The sequence below is a fragment of the Pipistrellus hanaki genome (genome assembly GCF_964339955.1).
Source record: "Pipistrellus hanaki genome assembly, chromosome: 20".
NCBI lineage: Eukaryota > Metazoa > Chordata > Mammalia > Chiroptera > Vespertilionidae > Pipistrellus > Pipistrellus hanaki.
This window is the reverse complement of record NC_140522.1, coordinates 15670628-15686533: the sequence shown is the minus strand read 5'-3', so window position 1 is coordinate 15686533 and position 15906 is coordinate 15670628. Positions and strand designations below refer to the sequence as shown.

The 15906-nt window shown below is 44.4% G+C and overlaps 1 pseudogene across 1 annotated transcript in view; it reads left to right on the top strand.

Annotated features, from left to right (window-relative positions):
- The window catches only part of LOC311614282 (endophilin-A3-like), a 67866-nt pseudogene extending 52461 nt beyond the window's left edge, over positions 1-15405 (top strand). The window contains exon 5 of the transcript XR_014797102.1: positions 15204-15405. The product of XR_014797102.1 is annotated as an endophilin-A3-like (transcript). The remainder of the gene's footprint in view (positions 1-15203) is intronic.
- The last annotated feature ends 501 nt before the right edge of the window (positions 15406-15906 follow it).

Sequence of the window (15906 nt, the reverse complement as noted above, 5' to 3'; positions counted from 1 at the left end):
TATAATAAGGTGAGATTTTCGGATAAAAGAATTCCCACATTGAGTACAATCATATGGCTTCTCTCCAGTGTGGACTTACTGATGTATAATAAGGTGAGATTTTTTGGATAAAAGACTTTCTACATTTACTACACTCATAAATCGCTTCTCCAAAATATTCACCTTGACACTGAATAGCTTTCCGGATATGGCTGGCAGAATTTTCACAGTCACCCCAATAGTGATGACTTTTAAAATAAAAAAAAATTCCTGTGAAACCTCACTGCAACAGTATAGGCCCTCGGTATTGACAGTAGCCTGTTGTTGGGGAAGCTCTGAATTGTATTTCAAATCTCCCCCAATCCCTCTGCTAACTGAAGGCACCATTGATATGTAGAAGCTGTACTTGCTCACATAGGATGCCCTGTCCATAGCTTGTTTCCAGGCCTCTTCTCCATATTCATTCCTCTGCTGCAGGTGAGGATATGCACTGAAACAGAAGTCTCCAACACATGCATCACTATAGAAAGCTTTCTTCTCAAAGTATGTTGAATGTGAACCAGTTAGGTGCAAAATACGTTGTACATAGAGAAACACTGCTTACACAGAAGGGTCCTCTGGGTGGCTGGAACTGTCTTAGAAGCCCTGTCCTGTGACTCTCCTTGTATAGATACACTATGATCAGAACAGGACTCCTCATCATCCATGTTATGCCAACAACCTGAAAAGTGAGAAATGGTGAGAAAATGAATGTTAATTGTGTGACAAGGGAAATCTCATTGCAAAAGTGTGTTACACATCATATGTTGGTTCTATGAAATTGTTTGAAAATAAAAGATGTGCAGGAAGGATGAATAACAGGCTCTTGTGACTTTTTAGGATAATGAAGATACCAAGACAGGAAGGCCTCAATAGAAGTATGATACAAGCATGGGAAGCACCACATGGATTAGAATATGGATCTCCAGCTCATCCATTAAATAACAGGATTCACCATGGCTTATCTGCTGGGGATCGGGAGACCTGTGCAAGACGTTGGTTAATCCAAGTAAAACTCAATAAAGGAGTAGCTGGTTTTGAAAACTATTTAGCACATATGTAAGTGCAACTCCTAACACATGAGCAAGTCAATATTGCAGAATACTGCGGAGGCACCAGTGTAGAGGAACAGGAGATGAAGTAGTGAGCAGTCAGCACTGGGACTGAGCAATACAGCTTGCTATAGTATTAAGGGAAGAAAATGACAACATTTGAATAGGGGCCTTACAAGAACAGCCCATGGTTCATTTCGATAAAAACGTAACATGGCAGAAGCTGCCACAAAAACCTTTACTTAGAGAAAGAGTGCATAAGTTGAAGCCATGCATGTGGACACTGTCAGCTTCCCATGAAAGGAAAGTGCAAACTGAGACCCATTAATCTCAATGGAAGACGCCTGACTCTCTAACACTTAATGTACTTTTTGCGATAACAGATGTTATGGATGATCATGGAGTCCTTTGACTAGGCTGGCAGCCACAGCACATTTGACAGGACAGTGGGGGAAATTAGCAGAGGCAATGTTCTGGCTGTGGAAGAAAGAATGCTATGCCTGAGGAACGAAAGAAGAGAGATTATCACCTCAGGACACTGGGAAAACTTGAAGGTCTTACCTACAGATGATACAAGTGCAAACACTTCCAGCATGACATTGCAGTACAAAAGTCTCTGAGCCTCATCAAGGAGCCCCCATTCCTCCTGAGAGAAGGTAATGGCCACGTCCTCAAAGTTCACATCCTGTCATAATGGGGACAGTACAGCTCATGATAAGAGTCACTCCCAATATTATAAGTCTATTCTACTAACCACCCTCCAATCCCATCTGCTCTTTCCATTCTTCATATTTGAGAAAATGCCAGGCCTTCATTCCATGAAAGCCACTGTCTTCTTATATTCCTACTGATATTTTTCTTCCAACAACAGTTAAGGCAGTTGAGTAGATAGATGATAACTGAGCTCGGGCTCTCCCATGTATGCCACACTGCCTCTTATCAATAGATTGGGTTCAAAAGCATAGGTTAGTGAGGGATATTGGCCATGAAAACAGTGTGAGTGATTTCATACTTTCTTCTCAGGAAATAGCATTCTAGTCCCTCAGATTATTACTCTAAGATACCAAAAACATGGCATCACACGTTTCCCTCTTAACCCCAATCCCAATGTGGTGAGGCCATTGCTTTGTATTACCTGCTGCACATAGTTCCTTGAACAACACTTCTCTCACACAGCTTCCATCCTAGAGGCACAATTTCAATGGAAATGCAAATATGCTATGTTGTGGATAAGTTTTTTCCCTAATAACCTTCTTTTCCAAAATTATATTTCCTCACCTCAAAAATCTAGTTCTCTCTTACCCTTCTTCCTTACCCATGCCAGTGGAGATTTGCAAGGCTGGGTAACACTGATGAATGCTATCTCATTCCTTTCAATTAGTGTGTCAAACAAAAAACAAAAGGTAGGTGGTTAGTTAAATGACACCTAAGCTCTTAACCTAGAATTTAATACACAAGCACCTCTATTTACAGGCAATTATCCAGAAGTTAAATACAGGAACCACCAGAAATAGACTCTTAATTAAGTCACTCTTATGTTAATGTCATGGTGCTGTGGCCATGAATTCACATTCCCTCTCTGAGTGCACATCACTCTTTCTACCACACTTCTCTCAAACTTGCACTTCCAGAGGATGGTTGCTATATTGAATCAGGATCAAGCACTGCCCAGACTCTGATAATCCACATGAATAAACACAGCCTTGATTCTTGCTATGCAGACCTCTCTCCGTGACTGTTTATTTCCTTAAACCTCAACTATTAATAACAACAATCAGATCTCAAATATCTACAGCCCACCTCTTTTTATGCGGCACTTATGTCCCTTCAATAGACACAGCCAAAAACACTCACTTAACCTTCACTCAAGTCCCAGCCCCGATGGCCCCCTGCACTGTTGTGGGGTTGAACCCTGGGTTCAAAATAAGACCACCAGAGGCTGATGATTAATTTAAAAAAGCAGGCAAGGATTTCTTGAAATATCTAGCCAGGACAGCCACGAGAGCACCACAGGCAGGTGGTCTCCACACGACTGCACTGTTCCCGGTGTTGGCAAGTCTTTTAAAGGCCTAAACCACAAGAATTTCCCTTTGTTCCTAAATCTTAAAGACTAAATTCTAAAGACTGGGGACAGCCCGCAGGGTTGGTTCTCAGTCACATCCTGCTGGACATTGGAATGTGGCCCTATCTTGCAATAGCCGATAACACAGAAGCAGAGCTCAGCAGTTAGTCTCTAAAGGTTATCTACAGTTTCTATTCCTGAAGCTACTGAGTCAGTGGGAATCAAACTCCTGTGGTCCTGGTCCCAGGCAAGGGAAAATTGCCTTAGCCTCCAGGCCTCCACCTGGAAGCTGAGGTAAGTATTCCGTGTTTAATCAGGGAATAGCCAGACTTAGCAGGGTTAAAATTAAAACAGCAGTTTTTACCAAAGTATGGTTGCCACTATATTTCATTCCCCAGTGGTTTTTATGTACATGAGTCAAATCATTGACTCATCCTACTTCCTTGCTCTCCAGTACCCTAGCACATTTAGTGTTACTTAGCCCTGGACTTTCTCACTGGCTAGCAAAAAATGTTCTTACAGTTACCAAAACCCCTAGTACCACAGTTCCCATTAGTGCTGTCCTCACTTAAGTCCAATTCCCCTCCTGCAGGCATCAAGTCTCCTACTGGCCTGTGTGGAGCCCAGGCTAGGGATCTCACTGGTGAGACTGCTGGTTGCCAGGATCCAGGTTGTTTTCTGTGCAGGAGCTGGGAGTGGTGTAGCCAGAGTTGGGTGCCATCTATCCTGGGTGTGCTCAGGATAACAGTGTAGCATCCCTTTCAGGTTGGGGTGAGTCCTTGAACAGTGAACTTCTTTACCCGCACTGAGTCTCCGGGCAGGAAGGGGTATACAGGGTCCACGGTGGGCACTGGCAGTGCATCTGGAACAAGCTTATGGGTGGCTCTCGGGTAAACTGCAGAGCCTATAAGGACTTGAGCAAGGAATGGTTATGAATTTTAGCTTTCAGTTTTTCCCTGACCCCAGGAAGGATGGAAGGAGGTCTACCATACATGATCTCAAAAAGGGGGGGACCTCTCCTGGTAGAGGGTACACCTGGCCCATAAGAGGGTGAAGGGCAGGGGGTTAGTCCAATTTTCCCCGGGTTCCAGGACAAATTTAATTAAACTTTTTAGAGTACTGCTCATGCCTGTTCTAATGTTTGAGCTATACTTTGAGATACCTTGCTACAAAGGCTGGGAAGTTATCTGATCCTATGACTACTGGCAGCCTGAATCTAAGTATAATCTCCTGGAATAACTTCTTGACTATTATAGAGATAGTTTCTGTCCTATTCTTCAACCTAATTTGAGAAGTTGTCTATAAAAACTAGCATATACTTGTACCTTAATGCTGGTGGCTTAATCTCTGCAAAATCCACCTTCCAATGCTCTCCTGGGGAATTTCTCTGGGGCCCAAATTCCCAGTGACACCCTCCTACCTTAGCATTTACCTGTGCACACTCAGTACTTGTAGCAACTAGGCTTCTAATTATCTTATTTAAGCGTGGTAGTACCTGTCTCACAGAAGTTTAGAAGTCTTGGTGACACCTAAGTGGGTAACCTGGTGTAACTGGGCAACTAACGTCTGACCTAGAACCTCTGGGACCAACAGTTTGTCATCTGGTAGGGTCCACCAACCATCTGGTCCTTTTATGGCTTGCTTCTGTTAAGCCAATTCCTTCTCTTGTTTGATGTAGGTCGGAGTCCGGCAGGGTTACTAAGACTTGTAAAGGCCCCACTGGTTTTTGGGCATCTTCCTTAGCAGTTTGGTCTGTGGCTCTATTTCCTCTGGCTTCAATTGTATCCGCTTTCTGATGTCCTTTTCAGTGCACTATTGCAACTGCTTTTGGGAGTCAGATGGCCTCAAATAAGGCTAAAATAATGTCCTTTCTGGCTGGAGTTGGTAACCCTCTTTCCCGGTGGATGGCAAAGTGTCTCTATCAAAGGGCCTAGATTAAGGCCAAAAAGTTTACTGATGTTCCTCTGTTCAGGAACTGTGCCCAAATGGTGTGGTCCATGGTGACTACTGCTGTTCCTGTATATCAGATCCCATCCTGAGCATAACTGCTCCCATCAGTGTACAGTACCTCATCTGGTGAGGACAGCAGGACAACTGTCAGTATTGTGTCTGTTACCTCTGTGCAATCATGAATGGGTTCCTCTGAATCATCTGGAAGAAGGCTGGCAGGGTTGATGGCCAGTGTCTTATGGAACCCGATGCAGGGCTGGTCCAGAAGAGCTTGGCACTGGGTGATTCTGGTGTTTGACATCCATCTCTCTGGAGCATCTCAAAGGAGGGCCTCAATGGCATGGGGTGTTGTTAGGGCTAGCTCCTGGCCCACAGTCTGCTTATCTGCCTCCTTCACCAGCAATGCTTTGGTGGCCACTGCCCAGAGGCACACTGGCCACCCTGCTGCCACAGGGTCTAGCCTCTTAGACAGATAGGCAACAGGTCTCTTCCAGGGACCTAGAGTCTGAGTGAGAACCCCTTTGGCAATGCCCCTTACCTCACTCACTTCGTGACATCTGGCAAGGCTAGTGCAGGTGCTAAGATAAGAGCCTTCTTTAGCTCCTCAAAGGTCCGTTGTTCTACTTCAGTCCAGTTCAGTGGCTGCGTTTTTTCCAGTACGTGTTCCCTCTTAGGTCTACAGTCCTTCTTGATGTCCAAGGAAAACAGTCAGTTTGTCTGATGGCTCCCTGGACTGATATCTTCCTAGAGGGCCCATCGGCTCTGTCAAGACTGAATAAACTGCCCCAGTGCTCACCAAGAAATTAATATGTTTGCCTCTCATTTGTAAGGTTACCCATGGGAGCTTAATGGAAAGGAGCCCTGTCCTGTCAGTCCTCTTCCTCTAAGTTAGAAAAAAGCAGAACCTTTGGAGTATAAGTCTCCCTTTTTGCCTCTCTAGCTAACCTGCCAGGATGTCCTTTTGTCCAGTGTCCTATTGGCTGCTGGCTTTCTCTTACTTTTAACCCTTTCTTGTTCACCTTCTCATAACATGTACAACCTTCACAAAAAACTTTACATCAAACCTTCTTTCTATGTTCTTCAAAAATGCATAACCATGCCGAAACTGGTTTGGCTCAATGGATAGAGCATCAGCTTTGGAACTGAAAGGTCCCGGGTTCGATTCCGGTCAAGGGCATGTACCTTGGTTGCAGGCATATCCCCAGTAGGGGGTGTGCAAAAGGCAGCTGATCGATGACTCTCTCTCATCGATGTTTCTAACTCTCTATCTCTCTCCCTTCCGCTCTGTACAAAATCAATAAAATATATATATTTTTAAAAATGCATAACCATGCCTCCAACCTCCTATTATTTTAAAATATTTAGAAAAGACCGAGGGAGGAGGGATCAGGCTCAGCACCCTGTTCCCAGGCCTCCAGCCGCTTGAAATTTAAACTGCCACATTTTCCCTACATATTAAGATCTCAGATTTTGATAAGCCTGGAAAGGGGAATTGAATTTCTAACTGTGCCTTTAAGCCCCCTACTAGAACACGATGAAAAGTGCAAAAGCAGTCACCAGGGGCTTTTGGGTCTCATTGGGGCACAAGGGTTCACAAGGGAATTTCTCCCCTCACTGCTGCTGCCTCTAGCTACTACACCAGGTGGGTCCCAGGTGGTGAAGGCGGTACTCCCACCAGGAGGTTTTCATCTGGCAGTCCTCTGGAAAAATCACTTGCCTCCTGCCAATGAAGTTGGCATGTGGGGAACCGGTGACCTCTACACTGCAATCAGACTCCTTGAATGTTCTGAAAAGCTCCTCTGCATGTGTTTCCATTAATATTACTGATTTTAAAACTATAACTTAAGAGTTGACACACATATACAAGGACCAAGTTGCCCTCAAAATATTTTCCTTTTCTTTTAAAGATTTTACAATGTACTGTAATCATTAATCACATTAAACTTAGATGGCCAATTGAAACAAACAGTTCTGAGACCTTTCCTCCACCACTGATGAAGACTGGGTGGAGGCAGGTGTTTGAAATAAGATTCATTTAGTTTTTAAGCTTTCTGGGCAGACTTGGTGACTTTGCCAGCTCAAGCTTCCTTCTTGTAAATAGTTAACTTTAGAATTTGGTCTCTGCTTTTAACTTTTTGTACCACAATTGTTACAACTTCATACCTTTAAATTAATTAACATATAAATCTTGTTAGGTGGGCTGATTCCCCTATGACTGAAAGCAAAGCACCCCTGGGAAAAAGGAATCCCAGTGGCCACTCAGGGCAGTTTGCTAGCCATCAGAGCACTCAGCTTTAAACGAATTAAAGGTTTCTTTCTTTCTCTCTCTTTTTTTTTTTCTTTTTCACAGATTTTCACACTTACATGAACAAAAAATTTATACCCAAGCAAACAAACAAAATATCAAACAAACGTGTGTACTTACACCTTTTCAGTAAACAAGTACTATTACAGTGTTTCAGCAAAACAGAAATGGCACTCATATCGGACAAAGGAAACAAGACTAATATTCTAGGAACTGTGAGGGGAAAGTTATCCTACAGACCGGCATTGACATCAGAGCTGTATTCGTCCGCCCGTTTCTTGAAGTCCTGGAAATTTTTCAAAACACATGGTAGAGGGGTACACAGAGACATAAATGAACCTTGAACATTTTGACGGAGACCAAAACACAAAACAAATAGGTCTGACACAAACACAACAAAACACAAGACAACTCATAAAACACGACAAAACACAAGACAATTCATCCGGACACCTGGGGCGGAAGACATTGTATTGTCATCCCCGGCCAAAGACACCATCGTGTACTCTGGCCAGCGCCTGGAGGTTAAGCCATGTCCAGCCCTCCAAGGACCCTTACCCTTTTTGAGATCTCAACCATAACTTGGGCGCCTTACCTTATGAGACTGGTCTCCCCGATTTCAATAAATCCTTGAGGCTTCTGTGTCCGGCTAAGGTCCCTGAGAAGAAGGAGAGCCTCCTGCCCCTCCTGGGGGGTTCCTCTCTCCTGCTGATGGAGGGAGAGCCTCCTGCCCCTACTGAGGGGTCCCTCTCTCCTGCTGGAGGGAGAGCCTCCTGCCCCTTCTGGGGGGTACCTCTCTCCTCTCTCTTGGGTATCTTGCTGTGGCTTCCAAATGTTGTGGGGTTGAATCCTGGGTTCAAAATAAGACCACCAGAGGCTGATGATTAATTTAAAAAAGCAGGCAAGGATTTCTTGAAATATCTAGCCAGGACATCCGCGAGAGCACCACAGGCAGGTGGTCTCCACACGACTGCACTGTTCCAGGTGTTGGCAAGTCTTTTAAAGGCTTAAACTACAAGAATTTTCCTTTGTTCCTAAATCTTAAAGACTAAATTCTAAAGACTAGGGACAGTCCACATGTTTGGTACCAAGTCACATCCTGCTGGATATTGGAATGTGGCCCTATCTTGCGATAGCCAACACAGAAGCAGAGCTCAGCAGTTAGTCTCTAAAGGTTATCTACAGTTTCTATCCATGAAGCTACTGAGTCAGTGGGAATCAAACTCCTGTGGTCCTGGTCCCAGGCAAGGGAAAATTGCCTTAGCCTCCAGGCCTTCACCTGGAAGCTGAGGTAAGTATTCCGTGTTTAATCAGGCAGGAGCCAGACTTAGCAGGGTTAAAATTCAAACAGCAGTTTTTAATAAAGTATATTGCCACTATATTTCATGCACAATGCCCAGTGAGTCTCACAGATGACCACTCAAGCCTTCTAGCTAATGCACAACACTGATTGAAACTCCCCACAGCCAGGCCACACAAAGACTCACAAGAAAATCCTGGTGAAAGTTTAGAAAAGTTGATATGTACCAGCCTTAGTATCATCTTGTTTAAATTACTCTTTGACCTCCACTAATCTCAGTCAACTCTATTTTAAAGGCTTTGGCCTGCTAAAGGATTATCTGTGCCCCACACTCTACATGACAATTTCTGTCCCTGTGTGGTGTTGTGACACCCACTTCTCACAAACAGTGGCCTTAGGAAGAAAGCCAGTCCTCAGGCTCCCACTGTCCCTTCTGAGCTACGACTCCCATTACCAACCTGAACATTATTCCCTGTATTAAAGTGGTATACTGTCCTAGATGATGTATCTCAGTTTGTTGAGCACTAACCCATGCACTGGTATGAGGTCACATGCCTGGGTTGTGGGCTGGATCCACAGTAGATATTTGAAGGAGGCAAACAATACCTATTTTTTGCTCATCCCTGTAGCTGTCTCTCTCACTTCCCTCCCCATCTTTTATACATCTAAAATCAATAAAAATACATATGTATTTTTATAAACATACCCTGCAGGTTCTTGATTCCGCTCATTGTTTACTCCAAGCCTTTGCACATTCTGGAACCTATGTCTGGAGGACCTCACACTCACTCCACTGGTTGTCAGAAACAAGGTCCACATCATGAAGCCCTACTCCTGGCCTTAGGATTTTGGGCTTAGTGTCTGTTAAAAGTGCCCAGGTCAAAGGGATACAAGAGCGGCTGACAGTCCCAGAACTCCATCTCAGGTTCCAGAAGTATGTGAGGCTCTGAAATAAGTTCCACAAACCCATACACCTAATCAATTCTACATTTAAATGATTTTGTGGAAAGATTATGGTCTGTTGGGAGCCTGGCAATCACTAGGCTCTATGGGCTGAGTCTCCTCAGTGCCCTTGCCAAGCCCAGAGGCCAGGTGCCCTCCAGGTGCCTGTATAATCTCAGGGCTCAGTACTCACTCTTCTAGTTCCCTTATTATTTACAGGACTGCCTCTTCCTGTCCACAACCGCTGTCCTCTATCTTCTAGTCTGTTCTTCCACTTTGCAATGTGAAGAAAAGTTTGAATCCTACCTGATTAATTGTCCCTCTTTTTTTTTTTTCCATACAACCATCTATGGCCCCAGCTTTATCAGAGTGAAACTAAAATTACTTGCAAAACCACAGCTCATCTTTTTGTTGCCTTCACACCCAGAACAGTCCTGGGTTTCACAATCCTCCCTGCTTAGTCCCACCATCACCTCCTTACAAGATGGCTCTGCCACCTTTTACCTTCTTCCCCATCACCCATGTGTCACCAGGAGGGACTCACCATCCTGAGCACTGGGACCTAGGCAGCAGGACCTGAGAGGCCCGCTCCCCAGGCTGGAGGGGTCAGTAGAGTCATGCTGTGGAAGGAAACGCTGTGAGCAGAGAGGAGTCAGGGAGGCACTGAGATGCCAAACTCGAGCTGTTGGGTCTCCAAGTGCCTCAGACACACCCTGTATCACAGGCAGCTGCCCCCCAGGCCTCCTTCTACTCCTTACCAGTGCCCTGAAGCCAGAGAATCTGTGAACAAAGACCTAAAATGTTAAAATGGCCACCTGGAGGAGGAAGGTGGAAGTCCTGCCCTAACCAGAGGCAAGCGCATCATAATTCCCTTTGACTCTGCCCACACTTGTGCAGTTCATTCTGCGTAATGTAGTTTTCTAAACTGCTGAGTCAAGCTAGAAACCAAACCAAAGAGTTAGGTGAATACTGTTATGCCCAGACTTCGTGATCCCCAAGGACCACCAGGGAGCCGAGTCCGATGCAATAAACAAAAGAGCCTTTTCCATGCTAGCATGGGCTCCGTCCCACTCATGCCGGCAGCATGGCGGAAGAGCGCGAATTTCGCCCAGTCCAGGGGTTTTACTCAGGTCGGTGGTGATGTCACTGCCTCGGCTAACCCTGATTGGCTGGGTGAGGGCTAGGGATAACTCCGCCCTGCGGGGCGGAGTCGGGAGCTCATCCTCGCCCCACCCTGCCCTCTCAATACAAGTGTTGTGGCAGAGTGAGTGATGGCTGGGGAGGGACAAGATGTGTCCATAGGCTAACTCCAAAAGACTTACAGATGTCCTAGAAGCAGAGGGTAGTAGGACTGTAAGAGATTCACCAAGGATATACACACAGGGGGAAATTGGAGACATTAGTGATAGTATCAACAATGTAAACTACATGTATATTTTTTAAAATAATGAAATCCAGCTGATCTGCCTCAATGGTTGTGCATTGACCTATGAACTAGGAAGTCGTGGTTGCAGGCTCAATTTCCAGTGTGGGGGTGGAGTCATGAGAGAGGCAGCTAATCAATGATTCTCTCTCATCATTGATGTTTTTAGCTCTCCCTCTCCCTTTCACTCTATAAAATCATTGAAAAAAATTAATACTGTACATACATAGATACATAGCCCATGGACATAACAATAATATGGTGAGGGCCTAGAAGAGGAGGCAGCAGGGTAGAGGGGGAAAAGGTGGGAGTGGTATGGGGGAAACTGGAAAGACCTGTAATAGAGTCAACAACTACAACAAAAGAACAGTGTGCACTGTCAGTGTTGCTCAGTGGTGGTGCATGTACCTAGAAATTAAATTATCATTGGTTCCATATCAGGTCAAGGCACATGCCCAGGTTGTTGGCTCCATTCTTGGAGAGAGAATGCAGGAGACAGGTGGACAATGATTCTTCCCCATCGTTGATGTTTCTCTCTCTCCCTTTCTATCTACAAATTAAATAAAATATTTTTTAAAATATTTGATTTGACTCAACAACACCAAAGTGAGTGTAGGCCATCACATTTTTTTTCACAAGGGTTGTAAGCAAAGTCATGTCATGACCTGTCTTTATAGAGGAAGTCCCAGGAAAAAACAAGCTTAAAACAGGTGTCCTTCAGGTTTGCCTAAGGTATGTGAGTTCTTGACTACATACAGAAAAGATTTTACAACATGAGTTCAGAAGATTTTGAGGGAACACTTATTAAAGCTGGGATTCTGAAAGAAATAAGATTTCTTGGATGCTGAACTATCTGCCTATTGTTTAAATCATTAACTCATTTTAAAAATTGCAAAATTTTCTGACCAGACTTTTCAACCAAAGAGATAAAGACAGTGTAAATACATACATAAACAAATGCTCACCATAAAAAAGTATTAGGGGGCCGAAACCGGTTTGGCTCATACAATAGAGCATCGGCCTGCAGACTGAAGGGTCCCGAGTTCAATTCCGGTCAAGAGCATGTACCTTGGTTGTGGGCACATCCCCCATGGGGGGTGTGCAGGAGGCAGCTGATAGATCATTCTCTCTCATCAATGTTTCTAACTCTCTATTTCTCTCTTCCTCTCTGTAAAAAATCAATAAAATATATTTTTAAAAAGAAAAAAGAAAAAGAAAAGTTTGATTCCGGTCAAGGGCATGTACCTTGGTTGTGGGCACATCCCCAGTAGGTGGTGTGCAGAAGGCAGCTGATCAAAGTTTCTAACTGTTTATTTCTCTCTCTTCCACTCTATAAAATATCAATTATATATATATAATGTCTTAGGGGAATGGATTTAAAACAAAACAAGTTAACACTATGCTGATTTTCAGTCCTGAAATTTAAAAATATTAAATATTGCATGAGCTCACAGGGATAAAGAAAAACCTAAATTTTCATCATTGTGGGTATCTGGAAAGGCAAAGGGAATAATCATTTCAGTTCACAGTTGCATGTCTTAAAAAGTAAAACCCTCACCTACACCTCAACAGTTAGATAAGTAAAACATACATTTATATAAAGAACTGAACCCCATATTCCCTGAAAATTTATTTATAATACCCCAAATCTGGAGATACTAAAAACCATAGTCAGATCAAAAGATAAAATGGTTATTGACAGAACACAATACTACTCAGAAAGAAAGAATAATAAACTTTTCACATAAGAATTAGTGTTCAGCTGAAACTGGTTTGGCTCAGTGGATAGAGCATTGGCCTGAGGACTGAAAAGTCCCAGGTTCGATTGCGGTCAAGAGCATGTACCTTGGTAGTGGGCACATCCCCAGTAGGGGTTGTGCAAGTGGCTGCTGATCGATGTTTCTCTCTCATTAATGTTTTTAACTTTCTATCCCTCTCTCTTCCTCTCTGTGAAAAGTGAATATATATATAAAGAATTAGTGTTCAATCGCAAACTAACTGGGTAGCATGAAAGAATTCAATATTTGTTAAGGTTTACACAAATTATAGTCTTTAGTATTATGAAAAATATAAACTAATCTTTTCAAGAAAAGAAAATGAGTGATGGTATTTATAGCTGGGGAAGGCAGAAAGAAGGACAGGAGGTAAGTTTAGGGTGTATTAAAGTAGGTTTAGAGTTGTTGGTATGGAAATTAATACATTAGTTAGTAAATAATAACACAAGTTTAGTCTCTTCCCTGACCATTGCACATCTGTTGGTTGGGCAGTATCCCTTGCCCTGAAAGCTCACTGGTTTAATTCCAGGTCAGAGAACACGTCTACCTGGATGCCCTGAGTCATGCAGACTTTCTTTCAATCCCTTGGTTAGCAAATGCAAAACAAGTGAATATTGAACAAAGAGTGATTTTCTGCCATTATTATGTGCCTTCCAAAGCACAGAAAGTTTGGGACCCCCACAAATGCTGAGTCATATTAATGTAATCTCTTAAAGGAAACATTAAGAATTAAGATTCTGAAAAAACTCGTGAGGATCCAAGATGGCTGCACAGGTAAACACCTAACTGCAGCCGCACACAACAATTTCAATAAAATACAACTAAAATATAAAATGGACATTGTCCAGAGCTACAGGAAAGTCAACTGACTGGAAATTCTACAACAAGAAAGAAAGAGAAAACCAGAAGGAAAATTAGAGGAGCTGTAAGAGCTTAAGGTACAGAGACACGCTGCACGCATGAAGAGAACAGAGCCAGAGAGGAGGGAGAGGCTAAGTGCCTGGCTAGCTTTCCCTAGTGGGAAGGAGATAAAAGCTCCAGATTGTGCCGAACCCCAGACCCAACAGCACTGAACCCTAGTTCTAGGCCAGACCCTGGGGACCCAGGCGCATACAGAGGAAGCCTGGGCTGTGAGGCAGCATATCAGGGGAGCAGCCAAAGGCAGAGCTCCTGGAGGCGCGCACATTGCGCGCAGAGGATGGACTGTTGACTCTGCTGCCAGATTGCCTTAGTGGGAAGGAGACAAAAGCTCCGGACTATGCTGGTCCCCAGTCCTGACTGCTCTGAACCCCAGTTCTAGGCCAGACCCCAGGGACCCAGGCTCATTCAGAGGGAGACTGGGCTGTAAAGCGGAAACCCAGGGGAGTGGTGAAAGGCAGAGCCCCCGGAGGTGCGCACATTGCGCGCAGAGAAGGGACGGTTGACTGTGCTGCAGGGTTGCCCTGGCGGGAAGGATACAAAAGCTCCAGACTGCTCTGAACACCACTTCCAACTGAGCTGAACCCCAATTCCGGGCTCATTGAGGGAGAGACTAGACTGTTTGGTAACAGGCGAAACTCGAGGGCACCTCACTCTTAGAGGTGCTTATAGGGAGTACCAAAGGACCCTGAGAAACACTGAGATTCAGGAGCCGCATAGGGCATGCAGAAGCCAAGGCTGTAGACTCCACCATGAAACTCTGCCCCATCCAAGAAGAACACAGAGACTTTTAAGGCTACCACCTCAGGGAAGCTGTGAAAATGCCTAGACAAGGAAATAGATCACGAACAAAAGAAATGGAGGACAAAAAGTGACTGGATATAAAGTTCAAAACCACGCTTATAAGGTTTTCCAAGAATTTCCTAGAAAAGATCGATAAGTCCTATGAGGATATGAAAAGGTATCAACTAGAAATAATAAGGAATCAACAAGAAATAACGAGGGATCAACTGTTGGGAGCCATCAGAATTGAGACAAGCAACTCCGTCTTAAGAAAATACAACTCCATCTTAGAATTAAGTTCTTTCTAGCAGAAGTTATGCGGTGCCCTGCAGGTTTGGCCAGAAGCTAAAGATAACCTGCCGCTTAGCACATCTTGCTCTAGTGGATCTCTGCAACTCCACTTCCTGATCCTCCCCCATAGCTAGTCCACCCTTGGAATGTTACACCGCCCTGGCAGTTAGCCAATCCTGTGTTGCCAGATACCTTACCACCTTGTCACTCAGTTCCTAAACCAATTATACACTGTCAAAGACCCCGCTGTGTAGGCAACCCTGCCCCCCTTTGTTCCTGCTGTATATGTACTGCTGATCTAAAAATAAAGTTTGAGGCTTGATCAGAACTTTGTCTTCCCTCCATTTCTCCATTTCCCCTGTCCCTTCTTTTCATCCTCCACAGGTCCTCCCTCTCCCCACATTGTTGTGCCCCGCGGGTCGGGGCATATCTGGCGCCCAACGTGCGGCAAGGGAACGGACCCCTGTGGGGGACACCCACTTGAGAAGCCCTGGCCAGGCACCCCTGAACCTCCACGAAGTCGGCGAGAGCTAGGTTTGTCTTGAGTCACCGCAGGGTATTGACCCGTGAGTGAAGACTCGTCTTTGATCACTGTGGGACTAGCTGCCCTGCGAGATTGATCTGTTGAAGGTAAGTGGGTGATCATTAAGGGACAGGTATTTTAGGGCTCAGGGAGTCCCTTCAGGTACGGAGGATTAAGGCTCATAAAAAAAGATCTATGTAACTTTTTTATATTTCTCTCTGATGTTTGTCCATGGTGCCCCCAGGAAGGAACAATAGATGGAATTTTATCTCAAAAACAAAAAGGTCCAGTTGTATCAGGGGCGATTGAGGCAGGGGAAGAAGTACTAAGGCAGGAAGGGAGAAAGAGTAAAGTTTCCCCAAGTTTAAAAATCCAAACCCCAAAGAGGAGAAAGATTTAATGTCATTTGACAGTGAGGATAACAGTTCTCACTCTAAAAAGGAGAAAGAATCACAAACTAAACCTCAGGAACAAGGCGCCTCCCTTGCGGGACAGCCAGAAAAATCCCCTAATTATACTCTCAGGTCCCCGTCTCCCTCCAGTGATAAATGGTCTCCGGGGGCT